The following is a 19,411-nucleotide window of genomic DNA, read 5'->3' as shown; positions in this document are numbered from 1 at the left end:
ACTGATCACAAAAGTTTTTCAAGTTTCTTCCACATTTCAACAGCTTCAGCAATTCAGTGTGAATTCCACTGTACAGAAACAAGTATCATTGCTAGTAGCTTAAATATGTGACGTAATTCTTCTACACACCAATTCAAATTAATGTTTGTTACCTTCTGGCAAACAGCCAATATCCCTGTCTATACTCTTCAAAGATTTTAATGAACTTGGGCTTCCCCCAAACAAACTTCTAGGCAAATTCCAAAGGTATTCATCTTTACTTTCTGAGGATAAAACAATAGCCACCTTCACAGCTGCTAAATACAAACAGAAAATGGTTGCTGGAAAACAATTTAAATCATATGGGTAATGCTATCTCTGACATACCTTCTGTCTGAGCCTATTCACAGAAAGCCTGCACCACATACCAAACAGCCATTTCTTACCATATAAAAGAAGATTTTTCAACCACACTGGCTGCAGAGTCACAAAACTAATCACATGGCACTTATATTCTCTCTCTCATGCACCTTTTGATTCTATCATTAGCAAATCTAATGAAATATTCAGCTCCATAGGTAGGTAGGTAGGATGACAAGGTGTTTGGTCAAAAAGGGACCCTGGTGGCTCCATCAGCACTGTTGACCGGGCCATTAAAGGTCCGGTCGGCAGTGCTGTGGGGCTAAGGCAGGCTAGTCCCTACATGTCCTGGCACTGCACTGCACTCTGAAAGCGGTCAGCAGGTCCTGCTCCAAGGCGTGGTGGCCCCAGACGCGAAGCCTCCTGCCCCCCCGCCTACTAGCGTCAGACCTGCTGGCCGCTTCCGGGGCATGCACAATGTGGTGTCAGGAGAGGCAGGCAGCCTGCCTTAGCCCCGCAGCACTGCTGACCAGGAGCCACCTGAGGTAAGCCCCAACCCCCAACCCCCTGCCCCAAGACCCCCCAAAGCCAGAGCCCCCTCCTGCACCCAAAGCCCTCATCCCCAGCCCCACCCCAGAGCCTGCACTCCAAGCCCAGAGCCCATATCCCCTCCTGTACCCCAAGCTCCTACCCCAGCCCTGAGCCCCCCCAAAACTGGAGTTCCCTCCTGCACTCCAAACCCCTCATCCCCAGCCTCAGTCCAGAGCCCGCCCACCCAGTCCAGAGCCCTTACACCCCCCTTGCAACCCAACTCCCTGCCCTAACCTAGAGGCTCCTTCCCCCAACCTAAACCCCTCATCCCCGGCCCCACACCAGAGCCCTCACCCCCTCCTGCACTCCAACCCCCTGCCTCAACCTGTACCCCTCCCACATTACAAATTCCTCAGCCTCACCCCACAACCTGGTGCCCCCTCCTGCACCCCAAACTTGTCATCCCCAGCCCCACACCATAGCTCACATCCCCAGCCGGTACCTTCACCCCCTCTGGCACCCCAAGCCCCTGCCCCAGACCAGTAAAAGTGAGGGAGGAAGGGGGAATGTAGTGAGTGGGGGAAGGGGCCTCATGCAAGGCGTGGGGCTAGGGTGTTCGGTTTTGTGCCATTAGAAAGTTGGCAACCCTGCTTGGAAGGATTACATTTTTATTGGTGTATGTCCGTAAATGTTGCATTCACCATACCCACACAAACTGATTAAAAAAATATTTCTATCAATAATCAAAATTTATAGAAAGCCAAAGTAAGAAAAATGCTGCTTGAGAACTTAAGAGTTTAATTTAAGGATATTTACTTCATATGTTCTGAGGTGCAATGTTGACAATTTTGTGTTTTAATGCTTATAAAGCTTTAACTTCTTGAGCCTCAGTTTCTAATGTCATTAAATAATTATTGTCCGGTCCTGTTCCCGCCCCCTCAATTTCCCACAGTTGTGAAAATTTAAATTGATAAAAATAAGGAAAAAATGATTAAAAATAAATCAGTATTATCCAAGACTACCAAAAAAAATTGAATTTGACACACCTATGAATAGGGTTGACCACTGATATCATGCTATCCTAACAACGCTCCCAGCACTTCTTGTAGTACACACAATAGATTCCCTGTGATCATCACACTGTCCATCCATACTCATGTACCTGCACTCATGGGATAGTGTCTGAAAATGACCTTAACACTTCATCGTCCAGGATACATCCAGCCACTGCAAACCCTGATGGGGGAGTATAGTTTGGTTGAAACATTTCCATTTTCTTTATCTATGGATGTTAAATAGACTGGAAGGGAAAGTCCACCAGAGGCTACGTCCATCGAGCTACTTTAAAACATGCAATACACCTCTTCTTAGGGATGGGCATTTTCTAGAGAACTAAGACTCTCCTCAGAGGTCTTGTTGCAAAGTCCCAAACAAATAATAGTCTTCTAATCAAGTCCAAACACAAACAAAATGTCTCCAGGGTTTCTTCCTCCCAAGGGTTCCTGCTGACTTTTCAGACTCTCTTTAGAGATCAGACATTTGTGTGGTACTCTAACCAAGCAGAGTTCTGACTCTGTCCGGTACAAAGAATATCAGCAGCTCCAGTCACAGTTCTGTGGGAAGGAGGTGGTTTAACTCCTATATCCTTCGGCAGCATTACCCAATAGGAAGGCTAAAAAAAGTCACAGTAATTCTGGGGCTACATTTCCTAGAATTCTCTCTTACTGGCTAGGGAAAGAGCATTGCCCTGCCAAACTTCAAGGTTCCAGATGTGATGCTTCCACAGAGTTATTAGCTGCCCACGTCCTCTTCAAATCACAAAATACAACTCCAGGACCACCCACTTCCTCTCTCTGTTGTTGTTTCCTAAATCTGTGTTTGCAAAACCTCCCACCCTCTCTCTGCCCCCGAATATGGTAGACTCCCCTCCACAGCCTTAAAGGACCGTCTGTAGCAATATGGATTGCTAGTATAACAGGGGGTATTTACATACTAATTTTGAATCTGAGCTTTTGTTGTTCCCACAGTTAACAAAGACATTAACAAAGACTGACTTGTATTTTTTTACATAGATGAACATTTTAAATATTCAGCTTCTTAGTTGAAAAAAAAATCTGTGTGAAATCTAAAATTCTACTAAATCAGTAAATTAAAGTCCAGAATATCTACTTTTAAAATGACTACAAAATGAGAATTGAGAGTCTCTGGGTTAGGCTAAAAGGGGTAAAAAACACGGGTGATGTCGTGCTGGGAGTCTACTACAGGCCACCTAATCAGGTGGAAGAGGTGGATGAGGTTTTTTTCAAACAACTAACAAAATCATCCAAAGCCCAAGATTTGGTGGTGATGGGGGACTTCAACTATCCAGATATATGTTGGGAAAATAACACCGCGGGGCACAGACTATCCAATAAGTTCCTGGACTGCATTGCAGACAACTTTTTATTTCAGAAAGTTGAAAAAGCTACTGGGGGGAAGCTGTTCTAGACTTGATTTTAACAAATAAGGAGGAACTCGTTGAGAATTTGAAAATAGAAGGAAGCTTGGGTGAAAGTGATCATGAAATCATAGAGTTTGCAATTCTAAGGAAGGGTAAAAGGGAGTACAGCAGAATAGAGACAATGGATTTCAGGAAGGCGGATTTTGGTAAGCTCAGAGAGCTGATAGGTAAGGTCCCATGGGAATCAAGACTGAGGGGAAAAACAACTGAGGAGAGTTGGCAGTTTTTCAAAGGGACGCGTATAGGGCCCAAAAGCAAGCTATTCCGATGGTTAGGAAAGATAGAAAATGTGGCAAAAGACCACCTTGGCTTAACCATGAGATCTTACGTGACCTACAAAATAAAAAGGCGTCATATAAAAAATGGAAACTAGGTCAGATTACAAAGGATGAATATAGGCAAATAACACAGGAATGCAGACGCAAGATTAGAAAGGCAAAGGCACAAAATGAATTCAAACTAGCTATGGGAATAAAGGGAAACAAGAAGACTTTTTATCAATACATTAGAAGCAAGAGGAAGACCAAGGACAGGGTAGGCCCACTGCTCAGTAAGGAGGGGGAAACAGTAACGGGAGACTTGGAAATGGCAGAGATGCTTAATGACTTCTTTGTTTCGGTCTTCACTGAGAAGTCTGAAGGAATGTCTAATATAGTGAATGCTTACGGGAAGAGGGTAGGTTTAGAAGATAAAATAAAAAAAGAGCAAGTAAAAAATCACTAAGAAAAGTTAGATGCCTGCAAGTCACCAGGGCCTGATGAAATGCATCCTAGAATACTCAAGGAGTTAATAGAGGAGGTATCTGAGCCTCTAGCTATTATCTTTGGGAAATCATGGGAGACGGGGGAGATTCCAGAAGACTGGAAGGGGGCAAATATAGTGCCCATCTATAAAAAGGGAAATAAAAACAACCCAGGAAACTACAGACCAGTTAGTTTAACTTCTGTGCCAGGGAAGATAATGGAGCAGGTAATTAAAGAAATCATCTGCAAACACTTGGAAGGTGGTAAGGTGATAGGGAATAGCCAGCATGGATTTGTAAAGAACAAATCGTGTCAAACTAATCTGATAGCATTCTTTGATAGGATAACGAGCCTTGTAGATAAGGGAGAAGCGGTGGATGTGATATACCTAGACTTTAGTAAGGCATTTGATATGGTCTCGCATGATATTCTTATAGATAAACTAGGAAAGTACAATTTAGATGGGGCTACTATAAGGTGGGTGCATAATTGGCTGGATAACCGTACTCAGAGAGTAGTTGTTAATGGCTCCCAATCCTGCTGGAAAGGTATAACAAGTGGGGTTCCGCAGGGGTCTGTTTTGGGACCGGCTCTGTTCAATATCTTCATCAATGATTTAGATGTTGGCATAGAAAGTACGCTTATTAAGTTTGCGGATGATACCAAACTGGGAGGGATTGCAACTGCTTTGGAGGACAGGGTCAAAATTCAAAATGATCTGGACAAATTGGAGAAATGGTCTGAGGTAAACAGGATGAAGTTCAATAAAGATAAATGCAAAGTGCTCCACTTAGGAAGGAACAATCAGTTTCACACATACAGAATGGGAAGAGACTGTCTAGGAAGGAGTATGGCAGAAAGAGATCTAGGGGTCATAGTGGACCACAAGCTTAATATGAGTCAACAGTGTGATACTGTTGCAAAAAAAGCAAACGTGATTCTGGGATGCATTAACAGGTGAGTTGTAAACAAGACACGAGAAGTCATTCTTCCGCTTTACTCTGCGCTGGTCAGGCCTCAGCTGGAGTATTGTGTCCATTTCTGGGCACCGCATTTCAAGAAACATGTGGAGAAATTGGAGAGGGTCCAGAGAAGAGCAACGAGAATGATTAAAGGTCTTGAGAACATGACCTATGAAGGAAGGCTGAAGGAATTGGGTTTGTTTAGTTTGGAAAAGAGAAGACTGAGAGGGGACATGATAGCAGTTTTCAGGTATCTAAAAGGGTGTCATCAGGAGGAGGGAGAAAACTTGTTCACCTTAGCCTCCAATGATAGAACAAGAAGCAATGGGCTTAAACTGCAGCAAGGTAGATTTAGGTTGGACATTAGTAAAAAGTTCCTAACTGTCAGGGTAGTTAAACACTGGAATAGATTGCCTAGGGAAGTTGTGGAATCTCCATCTCTGGAGATATTTAAGAGTAGATTAGATAAATGTCTATTAGGGATGGTCTAGACAGTATTTGGTCCTGCCATGAGGGCAGGGGACTGGACTCGATGACCTCTCGAGGTCCCTTCCAGTCCTGGAGTCTATGAGTCTATGAGAATAACCAGAAACATAAATAAAAAAATATTTAATCTTTTAAAAACTGATTTTTTTTAAATACATTTGTATTCATACTGAATTATAGTATTTTAAACCCCTTCATTTAAGATATTCCTTTACTTTATTTTTGTCCTGGATGGTACTTTTGCCTGTGACACCCAGTCTTATAAAACCTGGGCCTTAATCCTGCAAACACCAAGGAGTGTGCTTAATTTTACTACAAGGAGATGTCTAATTAAAATCAGTTAATGTTACATCTTTAAAATCAATGGGACTTTAAAAATCAGAGTAGTAAAGTCAAGTATGTGCCTAAGTGTTTGCAGGATTGAGGTCCAGAGAAGCAAAAAACAAAACAAAACAAAGACCATCCCTAGCTAGGGCCCTGATCTCGCACTGTGATCCATGTGGACGGACTGCTATGCCTGCACAGAACCTCAGTGAAGTAAAATTGGTGAAGTTAAAGTCAATGGGAGTCTGTGCAGGAGGAGCAGTCCTTCCATGTTTTTTACAGAGGCTAATTCCTGTGTTGTCTATTTTGCTATGGAATTTAGATCCTGATGATGCAAAAGAATCTGGAAGGGCAGACCTCTTACATCTTTGTGGAGTCCATTTGATGCCTGTGTGTATCCAGTTATAACTGTTACCCAAAATTGAGCCAGCTAGTAAGTTTAGGGAAGACTAATGACCCCCCAGAGTTTGGCAGAAAGCAGCACATTTATTATATTGATAGCAAAGCTCAAAAAAAGGGGGTGGGGTGGGGTGGAGTGCAGGGGGGGGTCACACTCACACTCGCATACTCACGCTCCCAGGACAGGCATGGCACTAGAGATGTCAGGATCCTTGAAGGTAAGTGTCTCACAGCACAGCGTGGACGGTGTGATGAAGGTAAATCTTCTCGAGGCATGATGGAATGCAACACAGCGAACCACTAGCCAGGTGGTCTGGGCAAAGGGCCATCACGGGAGGTACAAGCTTGTGAGTGCCCTTTTGAGCACATGGCCCCTTCCCCTTTTAAGGGCCTGCTCCTCATGGCCTGCAACTAGAGATGACTTGGCTGCGTCTGGCTGGTCACACTCCACTTTAGTCAGTGTCCATGAATTGGGTGTGTGAGCACCGCCTAATTAGAGTCCCAGGGCTTGGCTACACTGGAGAGTTGCAGCGCTGGTGGTGGCTTTACAGTGCTGCAGCTGAATCACCGCCCACACTTGCAAGGCACATACAGCGCTGTACTTCCCTCGCTACAGCACTGGTTGTACTCCACCTCGACAAGGGGAATAAAGACTATGGCCATGGCTACATTGGCGCTTTACAGTGCTGCAACTTTCGCGCTCAGGGGTGTGAAAAAAACACACCCCTGAGGGCTGCAAGATACAGCGCTGTAAAGCCTCAGTGTAAACAGTGCAGCAGCACTGGGAGCGCGGCTCCCAGCGCTGCAAGCTACACCCGTAGAGGATGTGGAGTACGTGCAGCACTGGGAGAGCTCTCTCCCAGCGCTGGCGCTGCGACCACACTCGCACTTCAAAGTGCTGCCGCGGCAGCGCTTTGAAGTTTCAAGTGTAGCCATACCCTATAGCGCTGCTAATGCAGCGCTGCCTGGCCAGTGTGGCCACCAAAAGCACTGTTATTGGCCTCCAGAAATATTCGGAGGTATCCCAGAACGCCTGTTCTAGCCACTCTGCTCATCAGTTCGACCTCTACTGCCCTGGCCTGAGGTGACCAACCGTCAGACCCGCCCTTAAAATGCCCCGGGAATTTTAAAAATCCCCTTCCTGTTTGCTCAGCCAGGTGTGGAGTGCAATCAGTGAATCTCTCCAGGTGACCATGCCTCCACGTGCCAAACGAGCCCCAGCATGAAGCAATGACGAGTTGCTGGACCTCATCAGTGTTTGGGGGGAGGAAGCTGTGCAGTCACAGCTGCTCTCCAGCCGTAGGAATTACAATACCTTTGGGCAGGTATCAAGGGCCATGATGGAAAGGGGCCATGACCGGGACACGCTGCAAAGCAGGGTTAAAGTGAAAGAGCTGCGGAGTGCCTACTGCAAAGCCTGCGAGGGAAACCGCCGCTCCAGTGCTGCCCCCACGACCTGCCGTTTCTATAAAGAGCTGGACGCGATACTTGGGGTGACCCTACCTCCACTCTGAGGACTACCATGGACACTTCAGAGTGGGGGGAGGAGGAGGAGGAAAGCGAGAGTGAGGGTACTGGGGTGGGGGGAGACACCTCGGAGTCCCTCGAGGCATGCAGCCAGGAGCTCTTCTCAAGCCAGGAGGAAGGTAGCCAGTCGCAGCAGCTGGTACTTGGTGGAGGACAAACAGAGGAGCGGTTCCCAGTAAGCGGCTTTTATTTTCAGGATGGAAATTTTTCGGGAGAGGCGGGAGGGTTCTGCATGCATGCATGCCTAGATGCGGAATAGCGCATTGATGTGGTCTATCACTTCGTGGTCATCGGCCTCGGTAATCTCTTCAAAAGTCTCATCCAGAGCGTGGGCAGGTTTATTGAAAGAACCACTGTGGTCCTTGTCCAGTCAGGCTAACACGTCTGCGCCACTGTGCCACGAGGGGTGGGGGAGACCATTGCTGCACACAGGCAAGCTGCATAGGGGCCAGGGAGGAATCTGCATTGCAGTAGAAGACCCTCTGGTGCTTCCCAGGTGACCTGCAGCAGCAGGGCCAGCTCTACAGTTTTCGCCATCCCAAGCAGCGGGCCAAATTGCCGCCACGGGCAGCGGGGGCAGTCCACGTGCCCTTAGGGCGACAGGCACGTTTCTGCGGTGGCAACAATTCAGTGGAAGCTTCTATGTTTACCTGAAGCCGCCCTTAAACATAGAAGCTGCTGCAGAATTGCCCTCACCGCGGAAATGCGCCTGTCACCCTAATGGCTCTTGGACGGCCCCCGGCGCCCGGGGAAGCAATTCAGCGTGCTGCTTGGGGGAAAAACAGGGACTGCCGCCTCTTGAAGAATGCCGCCCCAAGCACCAGCTTGGAATGCTGGTGCCTGGAGCCTGCCCTGTGCAGCAGCGAGATATCTTCCAGGATAAACTCCTGTGGAAAATGTTGGGATAGTGTTCAGTGTAGGTACACCCTGCAGCTGTTTGCCTTCCCCAACGCACAGCAACCCCAGTACAGCCCTGAAACTAGTGAGGCAAATAGAAAGGAGCATAAACACTGCCAAATTAAGTGCAAGAGTGTAATAAGAAAAGCCAAAGAGGAGTTTGAAGAACAGCTAGCCAAAAACTCCAAAGGTAATAACAAAATGTTTTTTAAGTACATTAGAAGCAGGAAGCCTGCTAAACAACCAGTGGGGTCTCTTGACAATCGAAATACAAAAGGAGAGCTAAAAGATGATAAAGTCATTGCGGAGAAACTAAATGGATTCTTTGCTTCAGTCTTCACGGATGAGGATGTTAGGGAGATTCCCAAACCTGAGATGGCTTTTGTAGGTGACAAATCTGAGGAACTGTCACAGATTGAAGTGTCACTAGAGGAGGTTTTGGAATTAATTGATAAACTCAACATTAACAAGTCACTGGGACCAGATGGCATTCACTCAAGAATTCTGAAAGAACACAAATGTGAAGTTACGGAACTATTAACTAAGGTTTGTAACCTGTCCTTTAAATTGGCTTCGGTACCCAAATGACTGGAAGTTAACTAATGTAACGCCAACATTTAAAAAGGGCTCTAGAGGTGATCCTGGCAATTACTGACAGGTAAGTCTAACGTAGGTACTAGGCAAATTAGTCAAAACAATAATTAAGGATAAAATTGTCAGACACATAGAAAAACAAACTGTTGAGCAATAGTCAACATGGTTTCTGTAAAGGGAAATTGTGTCTTACTAATCTACTAGAGTTCTTTGAAGGGGTCAGCAGACATGTGGACAAGGGGGATCCAGTGGATGTAGTGTACCTAGATTTCCAGAAAGCCTTTCACAAGGTCCCTCACCAAAGGCTCTTACGTAAATTAAGCTGTCATGGGATAAAAGGGAAGGTCCTTTCATGGACTGAGATCTGGTTAAAAGACAGGGAACAAAGGGTAGGAACTAATGGTAAATTCTCAGAATGGAGAGGGGTAACTATTGGTGTTCCCCAAGGGTCAGTCCTAGGACCAATCCTATTCAATTTATTCATAAATGATCTGGAGAAAGGGGTAAACAGTGAGGTGGCAAAGTTTGCAGATGATACTAAACTGCTCAAGATAGTTAAGACCAAAGCAGATGGGGAAGAACTTCAAAAAGATCTCACAAAACTAAGTGATTGGGCAACAAAATGGCAAATGAAATTTAATGTGGATAAATGTAAAGTAATGCACATTGGAAAAAATAACCCTAACTATACATACAATATGATGGGGGCTAATTTAGCTACAACGAATCAGGAAAAAGATCTTGGAGTCATCGTGGATAGTTCTCTGAAGATGTCCACGCAGTGTGCAGAGGCGATCAAAAAAGCAAACAGGATGTTAAGAATCATTAAAAAGGGGAGAGAGAATAAGACTGAGAATATATTATTGCCCTTATATAAATCCATGGTAAGCCCACATCTTGAATACTGTGTACAGATGTGGGCTCCTCACATCAAAAAAGATATTCGAGCACTAGAAAAGGTTCAGAAAAGGGCAACTAAAATGATTAGTGGTTTGCAGAGGGTCCCATATGAGGAAAGATTAAGGCGGCTAGGACTTATCAGCTTGGAAAAGAAGAGACTAAGGGGGGGATATGATAGAGGTATATAAAATCATGAGTGATATGGAGAAAGTGGATAAGGAAAAGTTATTTACTTATTCCCACAATACAAGAACTAGGGGTCACCAAATGAAATTAATAGGCAGCATGTTTAAAACAAATAAAAGGAAGTTCTTCTTCACGCAGCACACAGTCAACTTGTGCAACTCCTTACCTGAGGAGGTTGTAAGGGCTAGGACTATAACAGTGTTGAAAAGAGAACTGGATAAATTCATGGTGGTGAAGTCCAAAAACGGCTATCAGACAGGATGGGTAAAGAACGGTGTCCCTAGCCTCTGTTCATCAGAGGATGGAGATGGATGGCAGGAGAGAGATCATTTGATCATTGCCTGTTAGGTTCACTCCCTCTGGGGCACCTGGCATTGGCTACTGTCGGCAGACAGATACTGGGCTAAATGGACCTTTGGTCTGACCCAGTATGGCCGTTCTTATGTGCTTATGTTCTTAACCAATCATTCCCCCTTCCCAGGTGACCCGCAGCAGCGAGATATCTTCCAGGATAAACTCCTTTGGAAAATGTTGGGATAGTGTTCAGTATAGGTGCCCCCTGCAGCTGTTTGCTTTCCCCAACACACAGAAACCCAGAGGATAGTACAGCCCTGAAACAATCAGTCCCCTTTACTCATTATTTCGGGGCTCCCATGGGTTAAGTGCGCTCTCTTTGGGATGGGAAAGCTATGCTATTGCGAAGACTGTTAATGTGCCCTCCTTAACTGTGGGGGAATTACTCTGTCTAGTATAAACAATGTTGCCTCTGTTAAGTGTTGCATTTTGCCTTTACATATGCAACTTTGAGATCTCAGCTGTCCGTGTTATCACCGCTGAGAGACTACAAAACCTCCGGAAGAGGCTGCAAAAAAGCAAAGAAGACATGCTGCATGAAGTGATGCACCAATCTCTCACAGACAATCAAAAAGCACAGGAGTAGAGGGAGAGGGAAAGCAGGATCTGCAAGGAAAACGCAGCGCAAAGGAAGCAATGCACGGAGCGGCTGATAAGCATCCTAGAGCGCCAAACGGACTCTTTCCAGGCACTCGTAGCCATGCAGGTGGAGCACTACTGCCACCGCCACCCCCCCGCCGCCACCCTTGTCCCAAAGCTCTTTCCCTTGTGCCCCCCTGTTAGCTCTACATCTCCTTCCCCAGCATCCGGGTTCTTACCACCACCAGCTTCCTCCAACACCTGTACGTTCACCAACCAGCCCTGAGAACTACCAACCTTACCCTCTACACTCAACCCCCATCACCATGCAGTATTTTCATCCTGAAATGCAGCAGTCATTGCACAGCACTCCAGACAGGACATATTCAAACCTGTGATTGTACAGTTCCCCACCACACCTCCCTTGCCCTTTCAGATTCCAAAAAAGTTGTGTGTCAGTCAAAAAGTTATTTTCTTTTCAATAAATGAATTCTTGTCTTTGAAAACAGATTTTATTATTGCAGAAAGTTAAAGATACCTTAGTCCAGGAAAGAAACAGGCACTACAAATCAGCTTAGGAAACACAGATTCCTACTAACACTATAACCACTGCCCTTCACTCCCATGCAAGGCACCAAACATTATGGTTGGTTTTCAGCCTCAAATTCCTCCCTCAAGGCATCCCTAATCCTTGCAGCCCTGTGCTGGGCCTCTCTAGTAGCCCTGCTTTCTGGCTGTGCAAATTCAGCCTCCAGGCATTGAACCTCAGAGGTCCATGCCTGACTGAATGTTTCACCCTTCCCTTCACAAATATTATGGAGGGCACAGCACGCGGATATAACCGCGGGGATGCTCCTTTCTCCCAAGCCCAGCTTCCCATACAGAGATAGCCAGCGCCCTTTTAAACGGCCAAAAGCACACTCCACAGTCATTCGACACCAGCTCAGCCTGTAGTTGAACCGTTCCTTGCTGTTGTCAAAGCTCCCTGTGTACGGTTTCATGAGACACGGCATTAACGGGTAAGCAGGGTCTCCAAGGATCACAATGGGCATTTCAACATCCCCTACTGTGATCTTCCGGTCTGGGAAAAAAGTCCCTGCCTGCAGCTTCCTGAAGAGGTCAGTGTTCCGAAAGATGCGTGCGTCATGCACCTTTCCGGGCCAGCCTGCGTTAATGTCAATGAAATGCCCACAGTGATCCACAAGCGCCCAGAGAACCATAGAGAAATACCCCTTTCGATTAACGTACTCGGGTGCTAGGTTGGGTGGTGCCAGAATAGGAATATGCGTCCCATCTATTGCCCCTCCACAATTAGGGAAGCCCATTTGTGCAAAGCCATCCACAATGTCCTGCACGTTCCCCAGAGTCACGGTTCTTCTTAGCAGGATGCGATTAATGGCCCTGCAAACTTGCATCAACACGATTCCAACAGTTGACTTTCCCACTCCAAACTGGTTCGTGACCGATTGGTAGCTGTCTGCAGTTGCCAGCTTCCAGATTGCAATAGCCGCTCGCTTCTCCAGCGGCAGGGCAGCTCTCAATCTCGTGTCCTTGCGCAGCAGGGTGGGGGCAAGCTCCTCACACAGTCCCATGAAAGTGGCTTTTCTCATCGGAAAGTTCTGCAGCCACTGCTAGTCATCCCAGACTTCCATGACGATGTGATCCCACCACTCAGTGCTTGTTTCCCGAGCCCAAGAGCAGTGTTCTACGGTGCTGAGCATGTCTGTGAATGCCACAAGCAATTTTGTGTTGTACGTGCTATGCAACTCGCTATCATCGTTGGACTTCTCAGTGTCACTTTGGATCTTAAGGAATAGCTCAACTGCCAAATGTGATGTGCTGGCGAGACTCATCAGCATACTCCTCAGCAGTTCAGGCTCCATTTCCCACAGACCGAAATGGAACACAGAATCGCACTGCACAGAAACCGTGCAAAGATGGCGCCAAATGTGGACGGAAACACAGGGATTGCTGGGATGTGAAGCGATGCATCACGGGGCACTGGGACAGGAACCAGAATGACCCGCACCCTCCGCCCCCTTTCCACAACCCACGGCGCTAGAATGGGAAGAGGTGCTCTGTGGGATAGCTGCCCATAATGCACCACTTCCAACACCGCTGCAAATGCTGCAAATGTGGCCACACTGCAGTGCTGGTAGCTGTCAGTGTGGCCACAGTGCAACGCTTTCCCTACACAGCTGTATGAAGACAGGTTTAACTCCTAGCGCTATAAAGCTGCAAGTGTAGCCAAACCCCCAGACACCTTGTCTACCTGGGAGCTCTTCTGATCTTCCAGCTGTTCAAGCAGCCCATTCATCCCATAAGCATTCCAGGAGGGAGGGGTGGGAGAAAGCCACTTCACAGGTATTCAAAGGCCATGGCTACACTTACAGTTTTACAGTGCTGGGAGTTACAGCTGTGTAGGGAAAGCGCTGCAGTGTGGCCACACTGACAGCTACCAGCGCTGCAGTGTGGTCACATTTGCAGCATTTCCAGCACTGTTGGGAACGGTGCACTGTGGGCAGCTATCCCACAGAGCACCTCGTCCCATTTTGGCGCTGTGGGTTGTGGGAAGAGGACGGAAGGGTGCAGGTCATTCCACTTCCTGTCCCAACGCCCCATGGTGCATCGCTTCACATCCCAGCAGTCACAGTTTTTCCGTTCATGTTTGGCGCCATTGTGAGTCTCTGTGCAGCGCGATTTCTGTGGGAAATGGAGCCCGAACTGCTGAAGACTTTGCTGATTACTGTCGCCAGTTTGGCAGTAGAGCTATTCCTTCAGCTCCACAGTGACAGTGAGGAGTCTGACGATGATATCGAGTCGCCTGACGCGTGACACTAAACTGCTTGTGGTATTCACAGAAATGCTCAGCACCGTGGAAAGCCACTTTTGGGCTCGGGAAACAAGCACAGAGTGGTGGGATCACATCGTCATGGAAGTCTGGGAGGACGAGCAGTGGCTGCAGAACTTTCCGATGAGAAAGGCCACTTTCATGGACCTGTGTGAGGAGCTCGCCCCCATCCTGCGGCGCAAGAACACGAGATTGAGAGCTGCCCTGCCGCTGGAGAAGCAGGTGGTTATTGCAATCTGGAAGCTGGCAACTCCAGACAGCTGCCGATCAGTCGCGAACCAGTTTGGAGTGGGAAAGTCGACCGTTGGAATCGTGTTGATGCAAGTTTGCAGGGCCATTAATCGCATCCTGCTAAGAAGAACCGTGACTCTGGGGAATGTGCAGGACATTGTGGATGGCTTTGCACAAATGGGTTTCCCTAACTGTGGAGGCATGATAGATGGGACGCCTATTCCTATTCTGGCACCACTCCACCTGCCATCCGAGTACATTAATCGGAAGGGGTATTTCTCTATGGTTCTCCAGGCACTTGTGGATCACCATGGGCGTTTCATTGACATTAACACAGGTTGGCCTGGAAAGGTGCATGATGCACGCATCTTTAGGAACAGTGGCCTGTTCAGGAAGATGCAAGCCGGGACTTTTTTCCCAGACTGGAAGATCACAGTAGGGGACGTCGAAATGCTTATTGTGATCCTTGGAGACCCCGCTTACCCATTAATGCCTTGGCTCATGAAACCGTATACAGGGAAGCTTGACAGGAGCAAGGACCGGTTCAACTACAGGCTGAGCCGATGCCAAATGACTGTGGAGTGTGCTTTCGGCCGTTTAAAAGGGCGCTGGCAATCTCTGTACGGGAAGCTAGACTTGGGGGAAAGCAGCATCCCTGCGGTTATATCCATGTGCTGCATCCTCCATAATATTTGTGAAGGGAAGGGTGAAACATTCAGTCAGGAATGGACCTCCGAGGTTTAACGCCTGGAGGCTGAATTTGCACAGCCAGAAAGCAGGGCTACTAGAGAGGCCCAGCACAGGGCTACAAGGATTAGGGATGCCTTGAGGGAGGAATCTGAGGTTGAAAACCAACAGTAATGTTTGGTGCCTTGCACGGGAGTGAAGTCCAGTGGTTACAATGTTAGTAGGAATGTGTTTTTCCTAAAATGATTTGCAGTGCATGCTTCTTTCATGGGCTATGGTATCTTTCACTTTCTGCAATAATAAAGACTGTTTTCAAAGACAAGAATTCATTTATTGAAAAGAAAATAACTTTCTTGACAGACACACAACATTTTGGGAACTTAAGAGAGCGGGGGGGGTAGGGTGGTGAACTGTACAGTCACAGGTTTGAATATGTCCTGTCTGGAGTGCTGTGCAATGACTGCTGCATTTCAGGATGAAAATACTGCATGGTGATGGAGGTTGAGTGCAGAGGGTAAGGGTGGTAGTTCTCAGGGCTGGTTGGTGAACGTACAGGTGTTGGGGGCAGCTGGTGGTGGTAAGAACCTGGATGCTGGGGAAGGGGGTTTGGAGCTGTCATTGGGGCACAAGGGAAAGAGCTTTGGGATGGGGGGGGGGGCGGCACGGTAGTGCTCTGCCTGCATGGCTACGAGTGACTGGATACAGTCCATTTGGAGCGCCAAGAAGCTTACCAGCTGCTTTGTGCTTTTCTTCTTAGCCTCTGCGTTTCTCTGGCGGAGCATGCTTTCCCTTTGTCTCCAGTCCTGCAGTTTTTTACTCTCTCTGGCAGAGTGATCCATAACTGCTTTAAGCATGTCTTCTTTGCTTTTTCGTGGCTTTTTCCTGAGGTTTTGTAGCCCCTGCCCAGTGGATGATATGGGCAGTCCAGTAGTCAAGGACACTGTTGAAAGACAAAAACGTGAAGTTAAAACAGGAGACAGGCTGCATTGTTTATAATCTCACCCAGACAGTTATTCCCACACAGTGAAGGAGTTAACAGTCTTCACTTTAGCATACTTTTCCCACACCAAACAGAGCGCACCTAACCCACAGGAGGCAGGAAATGGTGAGCAATGATTGCTTCAGGGATGTGCAGGGGTTTCTGTGCGTTGAGGAGAGCAAAATGCTGCAGGGGGCACCTACACTGAACACTCTCCCATGATTTTCCACAGGAGTTAATCCTGGAAGATATCTCACTGCTGCGGATAACCTGGGAAGAGCGGGAGGGTCTTCTACAGCAATGTGGATTCCGCCCTGGCCCCTATGCAGCTTGCCTGTGTGCAGCAATGGTCCCCCCACCCCTCGCAGCACAGTGGCACGGGCGCGTTAGCCTGACTGGGACAAGGACCACAGTGGCTCTCCCTATAAACTTGTTGAAGTGCATTGCCCATGCTCTGGCAGAAACTTCTGAAGAGCTTACCAAGGCCGATTACTGCGACGTGATAGACCACATCAATGGGCTATTCCACATCTAGGCATGCATGCAGCCCAACCCTCCCCCCCCCAAAACATTTGCATCCTGAAACTAAAAGCTGCTTACCGGGAACCAGCTCCTCTGCTTGTCCTTCTCCAACTAGTTCCAGCTGCTGCGACTGGCATGCTTCCTCCTGGCTTGAGAAGAGCTCCTGGCTGCATGCCTCCTGGGACTCCGAGGTGTCTCTCCCCACAGCAGTATCCTCACTCTCGGTTTCCTCAACCCCCTCCCCTTCCCCCTCCTCTAACCCCTCCCCCCGTTCTGAAGTGTCCATCGTGGTCGTCGGATTGGCAGTGGGGTTACCCCCAAGTATCACGTCCAGCTCCTTGTAAAAGCAGCAGGTCGTGAGGGCAGCACCTGAGCGGCGGTTTCCCTCGCGGGCTTTGCAATAGGCACTCCGCAGCTCCTTTACCTTAACCCTGCACTGCACCGCATCCCGGTCATGACCCCTTTCCAGCATGGCCCTTGAGATCTGCCCATAGGTATCGTAATTCCTACGGCTGGAGCGCAGCTGGGACTGCACAGCTTCCTCCCCCCAAACATTGATGAGGTCCAGCAACTCGCCATTGCTCCATGCTGGGGCTCGTTTGGCGCGTGAAGGCATGGTCAGCTGGAAAGATTCACTGACTGACTGCACTCCACACCTGGCTGAGCAAACAGGAAGGGGATTTTTAAAATTCCCGGGGCATTTAAAGGGCGGGTCACCTGAGCCCAGGGCAGTAGAGTGCGAATTGATGAGCAGAGTGGCTGAACAGGCATTATGGGATACCTCCTAATACCCTGGAGGCCAATAACAGCGCTTTTGGTGGCCACACTTGTGGAGCAGCGCTGTATCACCAGCACTGCAATCCTTATACCCCAAGCAGAGCAGGAGCACAGCCAGCACTGCAATCAGGGAGATGCAGCGCTGTATGTGCCCTGCAAGTGTGGACGGTGAGTAAGTTGCAGCGCTGGTGGTGGGTTTACAGCACTGCAACCCTCCAGTGTAGCCAAGGCCAAAGAGGGAGAGGAGATGGGGGTGGGGAGGGTTATACAGAGCATACAGATCACTGATGCTCCTACAACAATTATCCACGGAAATTCTTCACTAAATCAATTCCAGAAAGCTTTTAGTTAATACTTCTAATGGCCAGAGATGGGGGGCACTAGATGGGGAGGGCTCTTAGTTACTACAGAGCACTCTTTCCCAGGTGTCTAGCTGGTGTGTCTCACGCACACATCCAGGGTCTAACTGGTCACCATATTGGGGTTGGGAAGGGGGTTACCTTCCTCTGCAGTGTGGGATACAGGTCAGTTGCTGGTTTGAACTATAGTAAATTGTGCATTCCTTTTAACTTGGAATTTTTTAAATCAAGATTTAAGGACTTCAGTAATTCAGCCAGAAGTTATGGGTCTAGTACAGGAATGGATGGGTGAGGTTCTGTGACTTGCAATGTGCAGGTCAGATTAGATTATCATGATTAGGGCCCTACCAAATTCACAGCCATGAAAAAGGCATCACGAACTCTGAAATCCACTCTCCTTCTGTGAAATCTCATCTTTTATGTCTTTTTACCCTATGCTATACAGATTTCATGGAGGAGACCAGCATTTCTCATATTGGGGATCCTGACCAAAAAGGGAGTTGCAAGGGAGTCACAAGGTTATTTTAGGGAGTCGTGTTATTGCTACCCTTACTTCTGTGCTGCCTTCAAAGCTGGGCGGCTGCTGACCTAGGGTCCAGCTCTGAAGGCAGGAGCACAGAAGGAAGGGTGGCAATACCATACCATGCCATCCTTACTCCTGTGCTGCTGCTGGCGGCAGCTCTGCCATCAGAGCTGGGCTCCTGGCCAGCAGCCATTACTCTCTGGCTGCCCAGCTCTGAAGGTACCGCCACCATCAGCAGCAACGGAGAAGTAAGGGTGGCAGTATCACAACCTCCCTACAATAACCTTGCAACCCCACACTCCACAACTCCTTTTTGGGTCAAGACCTGTACAATTACAACATTGTGAAATTACTGGTGGTGACTCTCCTTGTATCTAGTTGCTCGCCTGTATTAAAATAAACTAAAAATAGATAGTTTACTAATATGGACAATTGCTACAGTTGCCATTGGTCTGCTGTGTGATCGTGAAAGGGAAGGAGGTGTCCAAGAAAACATTTCTATTAAGATGTAGTCCATATTATAGACATTGAGAACCCCTAGGCCACCAGGTAATGGCCATTCAAAAATGTCTCTTGTCAAAATAAGGAAGCAACCTATTTTTCCCCAGGTGGTTCCTGGCACTATGGGTCCAACTGTGCGGTCAGTGAAATCAGTTGGCGCTTTACTAGCCACTTTACAGGGGAAGGCTATATTATATTAGGCTATTATATAACAAATATAATAAAATATAATATAATATAATATATAGGGAACCCTATATCATATATTTTAAATAATGTAAAATGCACCAGATATAATAATCCATAGGCACATGAATAAATCATTCACACAAAAATTGGTGAATGGATGTAAGCAAAATGTCAACTATGCTGTTGAAAGAAGTACAGTTAAAAATCCATTTTACAACATCTTAACATTCACTCATGCCAAATTTTCTTGAGTTAATTTTATTTTTCAGAGTTACAAAGAATCCCCTGCACTGAAGTGCATTCAAAATTAGTTATATAAAAAACTCCTTAGTAGTGAAAAAAACCCTATATATTTGGAATCTTTCCCCCCACTTGTATTCATGTTTATGCTTTATTGAAGTTTAGTATTAGTACGCTGCATGACTACATTTCTTTAAAAAAAATTAATTCAAGAAGATATCTTTCCTTCTC

At 47.2% G+C, this 19,411-nt stretch overlaps 1 protein-coding gene across 6 annotated transcripts in view; it reads right to left on the bottom strand.

Annotated features, from left to right (window-relative positions):
* LNX2 (ligand of numb-protein X 2) overlaps positions 1–19,411 on the bottom strand; it is a 108,052-nt gene that overhangs the window by 59,439 nt on the left and 29,202 nt on the right. For 2 of the 6 annotated variants that reach the window (XM_050937219.1, XM_050937218.1), the window contains exon 3: positions 2,033–2,106. The exons of the other annotated variants lie outside the window; for them this stretch is intronic. The gene's annotated coding sequence lies outside the window, so the exon portion shown is untranslated. The remainder of the gene's footprint in view (positions 1–2,032; positions 2,107–19,411) is intronic. 6 annotated transcript variants of the gene reach the window in all.

This window comes from Gopherus flavomarginatus, chromosome 1 (genome assembly GCF_025201925.1).
Source record: "Gopherus flavomarginatus isolate rGopFla2 chromosome 1, rGopFla2.mat.asm, whole genome shotgun sequence".
Lineage (NCBI taxonomy): Eukaryota > Metazoa > Chordata > Testudines > Testudinidae > Gopherus > Gopherus flavomarginatus.
This window is presented reverse-complemented; position numbering and strand designations above follow the sequence as displayed.